We start from the raw sequence: 12,038 nt of genomic DNA, 5'->3' as shown, positions 1-12,038 counted from the left end.
CGGGAATGAGGATAAAGTATCGGCTGCATTTTTGTTTTATTATAGACATTAAAGGTCGATTTTCAGAGTTACAGCTTATTGTAATAGTTGGCAAATCAGTGGAGTTAACTTGGAACATAAATATGTTGAGCAAGGAATGGAGCGTCTCCTCACTGACACGCTCTTGTACTGCTTATGGTGCGGTGGATTGAGGGGGAGAAATATCTGAACTTTAACTTTTGTTTTTGCATACTATCCCACAAAAATGTGGTTGGCGATGACATCAAATATACTCATCTGAAACTGTAACCTCAGAGGGAAGTCATTGTGAATAGACTTTTCCTTTTGGGACTCCACTGGATTTGTAAACACTAGAAAGTAACTCGCTCAAACACATCAAAAAATAATGGACTTCTGAAAGATTCAATAACAGATTAAAAAAAAAAGTTAGGCATTCCAACCAGATATGTAAGGGCCCATGTACTGCCACAAGTGCAATCTACAAGGACTCCAAGGCCCTTCTCCATTATGGATTTGCCTAGTGCAGTCCCATTAAGGGTATAAGTGGCTGCATATTTTTACCTCCCTGGTGTATGACTTTACATTTATCCACATTAACGGGCTTATTTAGCAATTTTCGAGTTTGTGAATTCGAAATTGATTAAACTTGCTTATCAAATTATTTATTATCGATTATTTATTAATGTGGTAAACTTGAATAAAAAAACTTGAATACCATACCTATAGAAACTCACAAAATGAGTTTATGGGTTTTTTGCACTTAAAAAATACCAGACATTCAAGTTTTTAAATCTTATTTCGTATTGGAATTTTAGCGCAGAAAAAAACCCCGAACACTGATAAATCTCCCCTAAATCTCATCTGCCACTTAGCCGCCAAATTGGCAGTTTGTCAAGATCCTGCTTCAAGGATGCTGAGTTCCAGATAGAATTGACTGGGCTGCAGAGTTTTGTGCCATCTGCAAACACTTATACATCACTTATACTACGCTCTGATCTCATCATAGGGGAACAGTCATCCAGACATAAAAAAAAATGTGCAATAAGAGTCCTTTGCAAATTAAACATGAAACCCAAATTCTTTTTTATTTGTTTTCATTAAAACATCCATTCCTGTTATAAATGTATTTAAAAATCCCAGCTGTCAATTATATATTGCCTGCCCCGCCTCTATGCCTCAGTATTCTTTTTGAAATGCATATTTTCCCTAGAAGTATTACCATCAGGATGAATTATTTTACCGAAAAAAGGAAATATGTTGGCTTTATTATCTCTTACAACTTTACAGTACGAACAGTCGTTAACTTAGATAAAAATCAAGCTTCATTTCCTGTTCTGTTGTCCCCATAAATCATCTCTCATTGACATCATAATAGCAACAAATAAACATTTCCCAAGTAAAGTATGAGGTCAATACCTCATTGGCTAAAGCAGTACATTGGTCTGTTAGTATAATAATATATATTAATCAAATTTTGATCCAAGTCTCTCTTTGCTAGACAACTGGGCAGGAATTAGAAGCAATTTAATTCTGGGTGTTGTAGAACTAAACCTTCCAACATGCCGGTTATGCTGCAAGTTCCAGCTGTTTCACGCTATAGCTAGGTCATGCAACCACTCAGTCTAGAGAGTGCAAAGTGCTACAGAACTCTGTAATTACTGCCCAGTGTTATGTACAAGGCTGCCTTGTGCCCAACTGCCACCTGGTCAGGAGGTGGCAGTAGCTCCAGGGTTTCCCTGCGTCAATAGGTGTAGCAAGGCTTGATTTGGAGCAGAAGGCAGGAAAGACTGAGCGGCACCAAGATCAACAAAAGCGCAATTTGAAGCAAGTACCTATACTGAAAGTGATTTTTTGTGCAACTGACTGCAGGGAAGCAGACTGCAACTGCACTTGCGAGTGTAAATGAGCCCTCTTGGCTCTTCATAAAAGTGAACTAAAACTTAAAGGCATGGATTAGCTGGACATTTTAGCTCCCCCAAAAATACAAAACATTGGTATAGAGACATTGAGTCAAACTTTTGAACTGGTTGACAGTAATGGTGTATTTTTCCAGTATCACTATGCTGACCCAGAGCTGACTAGACTGGCGTGTGTTATGAGTTTATGGAGTATCCGGTAAAGGTGAGCCATCCCTACCGTGAGGCATGGGGGGGGGGTGGGTGTGAACCACAGCGTTTTAGTCATAATTTATGGCCAGATCATGCTAGAAAACCAAGAATTGTACAGATCCTGGAGGCTTTGCCATATGAGAAAGGGGCTCATTCACAACTATTACAAAAGGTGGCAAGAGGTCATTGCAATCTACCAGTGAATAAATCACAAGATAATTTATTGAATCTTTTCCCTTCTATACCTATATCGTGTTATTAATATTTAACAGAGCACCTTTTTTCCAATGTAAAACTTTTGAGCTTGGCCAGCCTTTCTCCATAATCTTCTAAACCTTCCGTATCCTTAATCAGCTTAGTTGCTCTTCTTTATACTTTCTGCATTTCAATAATGTACCTTTTTAATTAGTGCAGGGGACTTTGCAAGTACTTTGTAAGGATTGGAGGGATAATGACCCTCTCCGCCTGTGAACCCTTTTAATAAAAGACAGTCCCTTACTGTCCCCTCCAGCTGCTGACTGGCATTGCCAAATTCATATGGTATATATAAACTTTAATGTTTTTCTTAGTTAATATTTGTTTGGGAATTAGGTCCTTTGCAGTAATTTTTTATCTATAAAGATACAAATCTAATCTTGAATATAAACAATCAACATAAAATGTGAAATCCTGAGAATCTGAACTGGGGTCCCGGTTTTAAAGAAATTGTTGATTTTGGGTGAAGACACACTGGGTTACTAGCAGCTACTTTTTCATGACTACTAAACTCCAGAAAATCCCCTGCCATAAACAATAATGAGAACTGCCTCTGCTAAAACACATAGAGACAATTATCAGTAAATGATCAGCATTGTCTATTTTAGTAGCCACGACAAGTAGCTGCTACTAGTAGCTCTGTGTGTCTTTACCCTTAGGGCTCTGGCACACGGGGAGATTAGTCGCCCACGACAAAACTCGGCGCGATTTCCCGAAATTGCCGAAAAAGACTTGTGAGCCTTTTTCGGCGATTTCGGGAAATCACGCCGCCGCGTGTGCCATCCCGCCGGTGACTTACATGTTCGCCGGCGGGATGGCGGGTCATGGCAACTCGGGGAGATTAATCGCCCGCGAACGGGGAGTTTTGTCGCGGGCGACTAATCTCCCCGTGTGCCAGAGCCCTTATGGGTAACAGTGGGAGCTGTCTTTTTTTGGTGTTTTTGTGTCTCTTTACTACACATATATCTTATTTATGGTTTACTGTAACATTAAAACCCCACCTATTACTAGATTTCCTTGCCTTACATGACATACCTTCCGGTAAACCAAAGTGCAGTATCATTTCTGTCCTTTCATTTAAGCCACAGACAAATTTCCATTGAATTTACATTTTAAAATCATATATCTGCCCAAGGAATCCAGCTCAAGTTTCTTTATTTGAGAGTTTATTTAATATAAGAATAACTACTTCTTTTTGTCAGCCAGGAAACTAGCATAATATTTGGATTCAGCTTTGGGGTTGCCTTTGCTTAATAATCAGAGGTCTCCAGGAAATCAGAGGTCTCTGGGGGAAATGATATCACATTGCAGACATCTGGTTTGTTGCCAAGTCTTTGCATGGTGCATTCAGTCCCTAAACACTTACATACAGATGGAAGCTCACAGGCCATTTTGATTTTGTTACTGCTTGTTCGGATCCATTTGACTGCATTTCTTCACTGAATAATATATGAGACAAGTAATAAACTGAACAAAGATTAGTTATCTCTAACAAACCATAACATAATAATGAATACAACTATACTGTAGGTATAGAATTTATTATCTAGAATGCTTGGGACCTAGGGGTTTCCTTAATTTGGATCACTGTGGGTATTTTGGGGGTGTACAAGCTCTGCGCCTTGGGATTTTTTGCCTTCAGTGTATAGATATTAATGACAAGACTCGATTCTATGAGAAACAAGTGCAGATAATCAGATAATACAGAAAGCTTGATAGTTTATGTGGAAATCTAAGATTGAGTCTGGTGAATATTTAGTTATAATTGTTAACCCTTCAGCTCCTCTGGCTTTAGCAATAACCAGCGATTGTGATACACAAGTAGCCTGAGCTGCGTTTGTGTGATTAATCCAGTTCCAGAGCAGAAAGCCTGCATCTAGCTATGTCCAGTAATATCAGTAATATCTCCACGCTGAGTCACTTCCCACAGCCGACACTTTCGCTCTCGGAAATTCTCAGTAGTAGTATAGGGAAGAAATAATAAAACTTCTGCTTCAGACTTGCTCGAAACCTGTGAATCAGCCCAGAGGGTGATTTCATTCATTCATTCATACACTGAATTGGTGTATAATATATTTTTAAACCCATGTTGACCATAGACTGGGTTTGTACTGAATGACATCACTTTAATGTATGACATTTGCTAAATGCTTCATGTGTTCATGCAACAATAAAAGTGTAGTCCTTTATACAAATTGTATTGTACTCATATTACAGAGACATTTCTCTGCTGGCTGCTAAGCAAGCTACCTTCTATTTCTCCATTCTGTTTCTTAAAGAGTTGAAGGACAATGTTATAAAGTTGTTCATCCAAACAAGGGCACAAGGAAATCCCCACCAGGCCACAATAGTTTTGGATCTTGCCAATGATGATCATTGCAACTTTTGGCAGGAGTGGATAACTTCCACATCCTCATATTGAATACAACCCTTCCTGGCAGGCTTGTACTGGGATTCAAAATAGCATTTCCAATACACAGAGGCCAAAACTGCCCCCACCAACCCAATAAATAGTGACTGTCTATAGCATCTTACAGCAGCCCCTCTGGCATTTGCCAGAACCCACAGATTGCCCGTCTGGGCCTGCTTTCTGGTGGTGACAAAATCATGTCCTTCAGTCTCAGTGGATCCCTCATGGCTACATGATATAGTCAAGTTGAAAATCTGTACTCAAGGCTTGTGTGTATTTCTTCTTGTTCAACGTGGTCCTACTGAAACACCTCTGAATCCTTTCCTCTTTATATATATAATCAGTTATACTAACAACCTTGGTTGCTATTCATTGTAGCTTTTTCTGTACCTTTTCAGTTACTTTCACTTTCCATTCAGCACTTCCTAGATGTCACTGCCCTCCTCACAGTCCCCCTCACTCTTCACTGCCTTTAATTGTGCATCCTGTGCATGGCCATGAGTATCAGGTCCCCCATTCTGGCACATAGATTTTGGGATGATTCAAAACTGACCTTAGTACAAACTAAACTGGCCACAAAATGGCGCCTGCCTTCTAGTGAATACCAAAGCTGAAGGAAAGAAGATCTAAATTAATACAGTGTAAGTAAAGTTTATGTTTTCAGCTTACACAATAGAAAAGGATTTTGAATCTTAGGGTGACAAGTCCCATTTAGGTTATTTCTTTTTAAATCTTATCAAGCATTTTTCCATTTTTTAAAGCAATTCAGTCTCAGTTTTCTTTCAGTATTACACAAAGTGAATAAACATAGGGAGTTAAACAAGGACCTTAATAACCCAAATATTTATAGGAAATAAAGAGAAAGTAAACGCTACCACAAGCATTTTTCCTATGCTCCCCTGCGGTGGTGTTTTCCTGCAGGAAGAAACACATCCTATTCATTTGTATGGGGCTGTACTAACACAGATGCATGTAAGGGCTGAATGCAGGTGGAATGCAGTGAGTACAGCCCCATAGGAAGGAATATGATGCAGGGGAGTGCAGAAGGAAATGCTGAGTACAAGCCCTAACTCTGCAGGCCCTTCTGTTCCTGATGTGACTCTTTGTAGACCTTTTTTAATTTTTTCTTTTTTGTGATACTTCTGCATGGAAAGCATTTAATACATAGTGCATGTCAGCAGCAAAGTGGGAGCAAATTACTCCTGAAATATAAAACTACACGTAAAGTGTTTTTATTTCTACTGAATAAAATATTCTGCTGCTGAAAATCCAACAAGCTTTTGCCATGTATTTATTCAACATATCCCATACTAATACAGCAACAGACTTTCCAAGGAGAGCGCGCTAGAGAGCTGTGGATTTCCTCACTCGTGAACTGTCTGCTCACCTTTTAATATAAATATACCCCTAGTTTTCTGACATTTTTACTCAATTCTATTATTGTTTCACTTTGTGAGTCATTTGCAAGGAGGGCAGGTTTCTTCCTGACACAGCCTTATGCCTCTCCACTGTCTCTGATGATAGCCAGTCAGCCCTGCTCATAAAAATGTTTCCATATTTGTCCTGGGATTCTGGGAACCCACAGATTTTACTCAAGACAGGGAGGGAAGGAAATGATGGTATGGGAAGCCTCATTTAGCATGCTTTGTTTAACTAGGTGTCCGTGACGTCCATTCTTGCGCTGTGACATGTAACCTGTGACACATGGACCTCAGTGGATGTTTTCCGTGAAACTGTTGTCGCAGTCAAATCTTATTCAAAATGAAAATTTGGAAACACTTGTGAGAAGTACACAGCGGGATGATTAATTTTTGTGGTTTATATTGTTAAACCTTTTCCTATGGGCCTCTTCAAAATGGCATTAAGGCTGGTATCTGCTATCTCTCTCTGCTATCTCTCAATATTAACTGATAATATCTGACCTGTTACTATTGGCGCTTGGACAGGAGTTTCAGCTGTGTCACAGTTACTGTACCCCTAATTGGTTGGAAGCAAGATATGAAAGTGCCTGTATACTGGTGTACATGGAAGAAATCACTATCAAGAATCATTGGTGAGTGGCAGAAGCCACATGCTGACATAAGTATTGCATTATTATAATGATATCCTGTGCTGTCTGAAATGTAAAAGTAATGGCCATATGGATAGGGATCTCAGGAAAGAGCATAAGGATTGGATAGCCACATGCAGTAAACGATTCAGGTTCTCAGTGCCAATGTCCTGCATCACTCTTTGGGGCAACAATAGTGGATTACCATTAGGTACCTAACAAGGAAGAGAGGAGGGTGTTGCTAATAAAGAAATGTTGGGTTTCCTGCAGAAGATGCTCCTTTAGAGCACAGGCACGACATTGCACCTTAAATGATATGGAAAGAGTTTTGGTACCTCTCTCATTTCTACATTTAAGTTCTTATTCCATTTGAACTCCAGTTGCTAGTCAGTGGTGTTTCCCAGTAGCCCCTGCCACCCTTTATGTTGCTCTAGAGATAAAGCAAGGGTGTGATTGGCAGGACTACTGAAGTAAACAGTGTCTGTAGCTAGGTTCCCCTCACAGTGATGGTAAAAAAACAGAAAGCCATAACTTTGAAAAGAAAACCCTTGGTAACAATACAAAATATTACCTGGGTATGAATTGTATCTACTACCTCCCAGTTGGTTTCGCTTAGTGGCACCTAGATATCTACACACCATGCTATTTATGACCCATGTAATCATGTTTATTGGTGTCTGAACTGCATGGAAAAAGGCAGGTGTGTCGAATACTTATAATACCATATATCAAAGTATTTTGAAACATTTCCTGCAATAGATCCTACAGTACATATTTGCACCATGACATAGTCTCATTGGGTACCCCTAGCTATGTTATATCTGTCCTCTTCATGGTTTCTGCATGGAGATTTCTTGCACTCATTCCCTGACTCACCTTTCATAACTTCTTTGTCATGTTCTTGCTTCATGCACAATAATCTTTTGCCTACCACAAAATTATTCATCACTATTACATTCATTATTACATACAACTGCAGTAGAAGAGGGTATTGCTTGAGGTTGCTTGGGAAACCCATTGATGTAGATTGGAGCAGAACCCTTTTCCACTAAGGTTAATGGCTCCAGTACTATGAGATAACCATGCTTTGGGTCAGGCAAGTCTCGTACAGCTAATGAGGAGACCCATAAAGGAACAGATTGAGAAGTTTGAGGAGTTTTCATAGGTTTCAAGGGCAGCATATTGAGATAGATGTTGGGTCAGACAGATAACCAGTACACCTAGAAAAAAGGCAGCACCCAGACATAATCAGGAAAAGGCAGAAGTTGAGACTTCTTGGAATCAGAAGAATCAGAAGCCTACCAATCAACTCAGCTAAACAGAACTAGAACTTGGCTGTGAAAACTGACAATATTCAACTGCTTGTGGTGCCTAGCTGTATCATAATGCCACAATACACCACATGCCAAGCCATACTATCATGGTCTGTGTAGTGTGACAGGAGCATCCCATGACCGGTGCATCAGGCTGCTCACTAAATACCTGGAACCTCACTCCTAGAGGGAGTTATAACAGAGATATCCTCACAATCCCCTACTGGGCATTCCTCTGCCCTGGCTCTAACCCTCTTCCACCTTCCTGCCCAGGTGGAATCCAAGAAGAAAGAGAGTAGCAGATCAGCTGCCAGGAGCATATATTTACACAGGATCCAACTACACTATAGAGCCCCTACTGAGCTGTCTACAAACCTTATAGACTGCCTGAAACATAAAAGGGGTAACTAACTTATAAGTCCCCTACATACTTTTTTGTGTTTGTGTCATTATGTCTTTTGTATTGGCAGGAAGCCAGTCCTACCCTGACTGTTTACACGTTAATAATGTTGTGAGTAACGGATACAACTTCTTCTTTTGCTAATACAAACCACAAACACATGGAGTTAAAGGCACACACAGCAAGCAATGCATCAGTGCACACACAGCAAGCAATTACTAGGCAACATCCCCACTTGCCTTCATCCTAAGCTCTTGTAGCTATACTTTGTAAAGTTTTTAATAAACAACATAAAAACCCAAGAGCCCACCAAGGAGGATCTCTTATACAAGAACATACACAGTATCATTAATAAGCAATATCTATTTTCATGTATGCCTTTTTTAAATATTTAATCTTTTTTGTATCTAAAATACAGTTCTTTTTAGGTTCTCAGTAAAGTGTCAGTTGGCAGCTGCATCATGCAGACCTGTATAAGGGTGAAGAAACATGGAGCTACTAGTGGCAGCTAATTGTCGTGGCTACTAAAATAGACAATGCTGATCATTTACTGATAACTATCTCTATGTATGTTTTAGCAGAAGCAATACTCAGCATTGTCTACGGCAGGGCATTTTTTCGAGTTTTTTGGAAAAGTAGCTGCTACTAGTAGCTCAGTGTGTCCTCACCCTAAACCATAAGGAAACTGAGTTGCCAGCTCACTCATTTGGAACAGGGTACATATAAAAGCCTCATACTGCATGGTTAACATGCTATAGATTAAGGGCTAGAGAGTAAAGGTCCCCATACACGGGCCGACTATAGCTGCCGATATCGGTCCCTTGGACCGATTCGGCAGCTAGTCGGCCCGTGTATGGGGAGAGCAGAGCGGCCTGGCCGACCGATATCTGGCCTGAAATTGGCCAGATCTCGATCGGCCAAGTTAGAAAATCCGGTCGGATCGGGGACCGCATCGGCTCGTTGATGCGGTCCCCGATCCGACTGCCCCATTGCCGCCCACATAATCCGATCGTTTGGCCCCAGGGCCAAACGATCGGATTATTTTTTTTTTTACCTAGATGCTCCCCGATATCGCCCACCCGTAGGTGGGGATATCGGGGGAAGATCCGCTCGCTTGGCGACATCACCAAGCGAGCGGATCTGCTCGTGTATGGCCACCTTAAGCCTTATAAAATATGCTTGCTATGCAGGGGATTCTTAAGGTGGCCATACACGCACCGATATTATCGTACGAAACCTCGTTTCGTACGATAATCGGTGCGTGTATGGCATGTCGGCGAGTCGACCGATATCGCAGGAAGCTGCCGATATCGGACGACTCGCCGATCGGACAAGTTTGAAAATTTTGATCGGGCGCCATAGAAGGCGCCTGACCAAAATTCTCCCTTCAGAGCTGAATCGGCAGAAGGAGGTAGAAATCCTATTGTTTCTACCTCCTTACCTGCCGATTCAGCCCTGAATGGTGTGTGGCGGATCTTACGATGTTTCGTGCGACCGATGGTCGTACGAAACATCGTCGGATCGCCACGTGTATGGCCACCTTTATGCTCAGAGATGTCCTTGTTATCAGAAAGATACAGATCCATTCATTGAATTTATAATAGCACTATACTTAAGATGTCAGCATGGAATTAGGTATTTGAAATACGAGCTCAGCATGACCAGAAAAATTTGTTTCTACAAATCTCTACTGTACTGCAATAAAATCTAACATGAATACTGACTAAAAATCAATATGAGATTTCATTACGTTTTCCCATGTTTCAGATGAAGCTTCCTTTTTACAAAAATGGTACTGTCCCAATGGGAAGCTTGAAGTCAGCAAGGAAAGTCTAAGCAGCTAAAAAAAAAATGCTTGCGATGTGCTAGCGCCATCTAGTGGTAATGCTATAGGGTATGCAAAATACAGAGGGCCATAAAATTCTATTATAGTTAATTGGTGTATATTCCTAATATCTGCAATGCACTCCTTAATCTTTTTATTTATCCCTAATCTATTGTATTTGCTCTTAATCCCTGTCATGTAATCTCTATCCTTGCCATGTATTCCAAATGTCTGCCTTGTGTTATTTATTAAAGGGGTGCTTTACCATTAGGTTAACCTTTAGTATGTTAGAAAATTGCCTATTTCTCGCAACTTTTTAATTAGTCTTCATTATTTATAGTTTTTTAATTCTTTGCTTTCTTCTTTTAAGTCTTTGTGGCTTTCAAACGGGGTCACTGACCCCAGCAGCCAAAAAACTGTAACCCCTATTTGGCTATGAAATAGTTAAAACCCAGGCTAGTGTTAAGGTTAGAGCATGGGTTACATGCGACTCTTTTAAACAGGATGGGCCTTCACTAGGTGGAAGATACCAGGCAGAGCAAGGGTGTAGTGGAACTACAACTCACTGTAGCTGTGTAGTGCAGATTTAGTAAATATGGACGCCAGAAGGTTCTTGCAGTTGAACTATAGTACAGTTTGTCCAAGACAAATTAAATGCAGGGTTATCAAATACTCACAATACAAGCAGATGTAGATGTTAAATGTTAATTCCCCTTGAGGACAAACAAAGGAGGGTACACACCGTTTTATCCCACCTTTTGGTAGAGTCTGGGCAGGGTAAATGCACCTGTTAGCTTGATACCCCTTTGGAGATAGTCTGGATAGATACCTTATTCCTCAGGTTGATAACCCCTAGCTTGAGAGTCCTCCGTGTGAGTAGGGATCAGGGTTTATTCTAGCCTGTCTCCTATCTCTACTCTGTGGCCCTACGCTGAGGCAACATTGCCGCATGGAAGGGTACTTCCAGAAACGAATTCTCCTTCGGTGGGGCTATGAAACTGCCCTTGCTTGCTAAGGCTCACTAGCTCACTCTCCTAGAGAGTGCTATGACAAAGTCTGCTATGTTTTCTTAACCTTGTTCACAGGGCCCTGTCCCTGACTTCTCCAGAGTGGATGGTATCCTCTGGGATAAAATTGCTTCTGGGGCCTATGTTCTGCTCCCAGGCTCAATGGAGCTTTCACCTGAGAAGCAGAGGCAGCCAAAGAGAAGGCCACACCTCCTTGCTAGACACTATATCAGTCTGCAAGGGGTGTGGTCAACCTAACTAGACCAATAGGGAATAGTGACTTAATTGTAACTTAGTACAAAGAGCTTTGCCCAATAACATTAGAGATGTGAAGAAGTAGGGTTTAAAGCCATAGGCGAGCTAAACCCTATGGGTCCCTACAAAACTGTGAAAGTACAGTTTAATTGCTACTACTACTTTTTAGTATATATTTTTCCATTCAATTCCTCTCCTATTCATAAAGCAGCCCTTCATTCAAACTGCACCCTGGTTGCTAGAGTAATTTGGATCCTAGCAACCAAATAGATGTGGAAGCAAAAACTAGATAATTAAAAAAACTACAAATAAAAAATGAAGACCAACTGCAAATTTTCTATGAATATTATTATACTAAAAGCAGCACTGTATTCATGAGAGGTTGGCTGTGCCCCTCCCACCCTTACCTATTCCT

This window comes from Xenopus tropicalis, chromosome 4 (assembly GCF_000004195.4).
Source record: "Xenopus tropicalis strain Nigerian chromosome 4, UCB_Xtro_10.0, whole genome shotgun sequence".
NCBI lineage: Eukaryota > Metazoa > Chordata > Amphibia > Anura > Pipidae > Xenopus > Xenopus tropicalis.
This window is presented reverse-complemented; position numbering follows the sequence as displayed.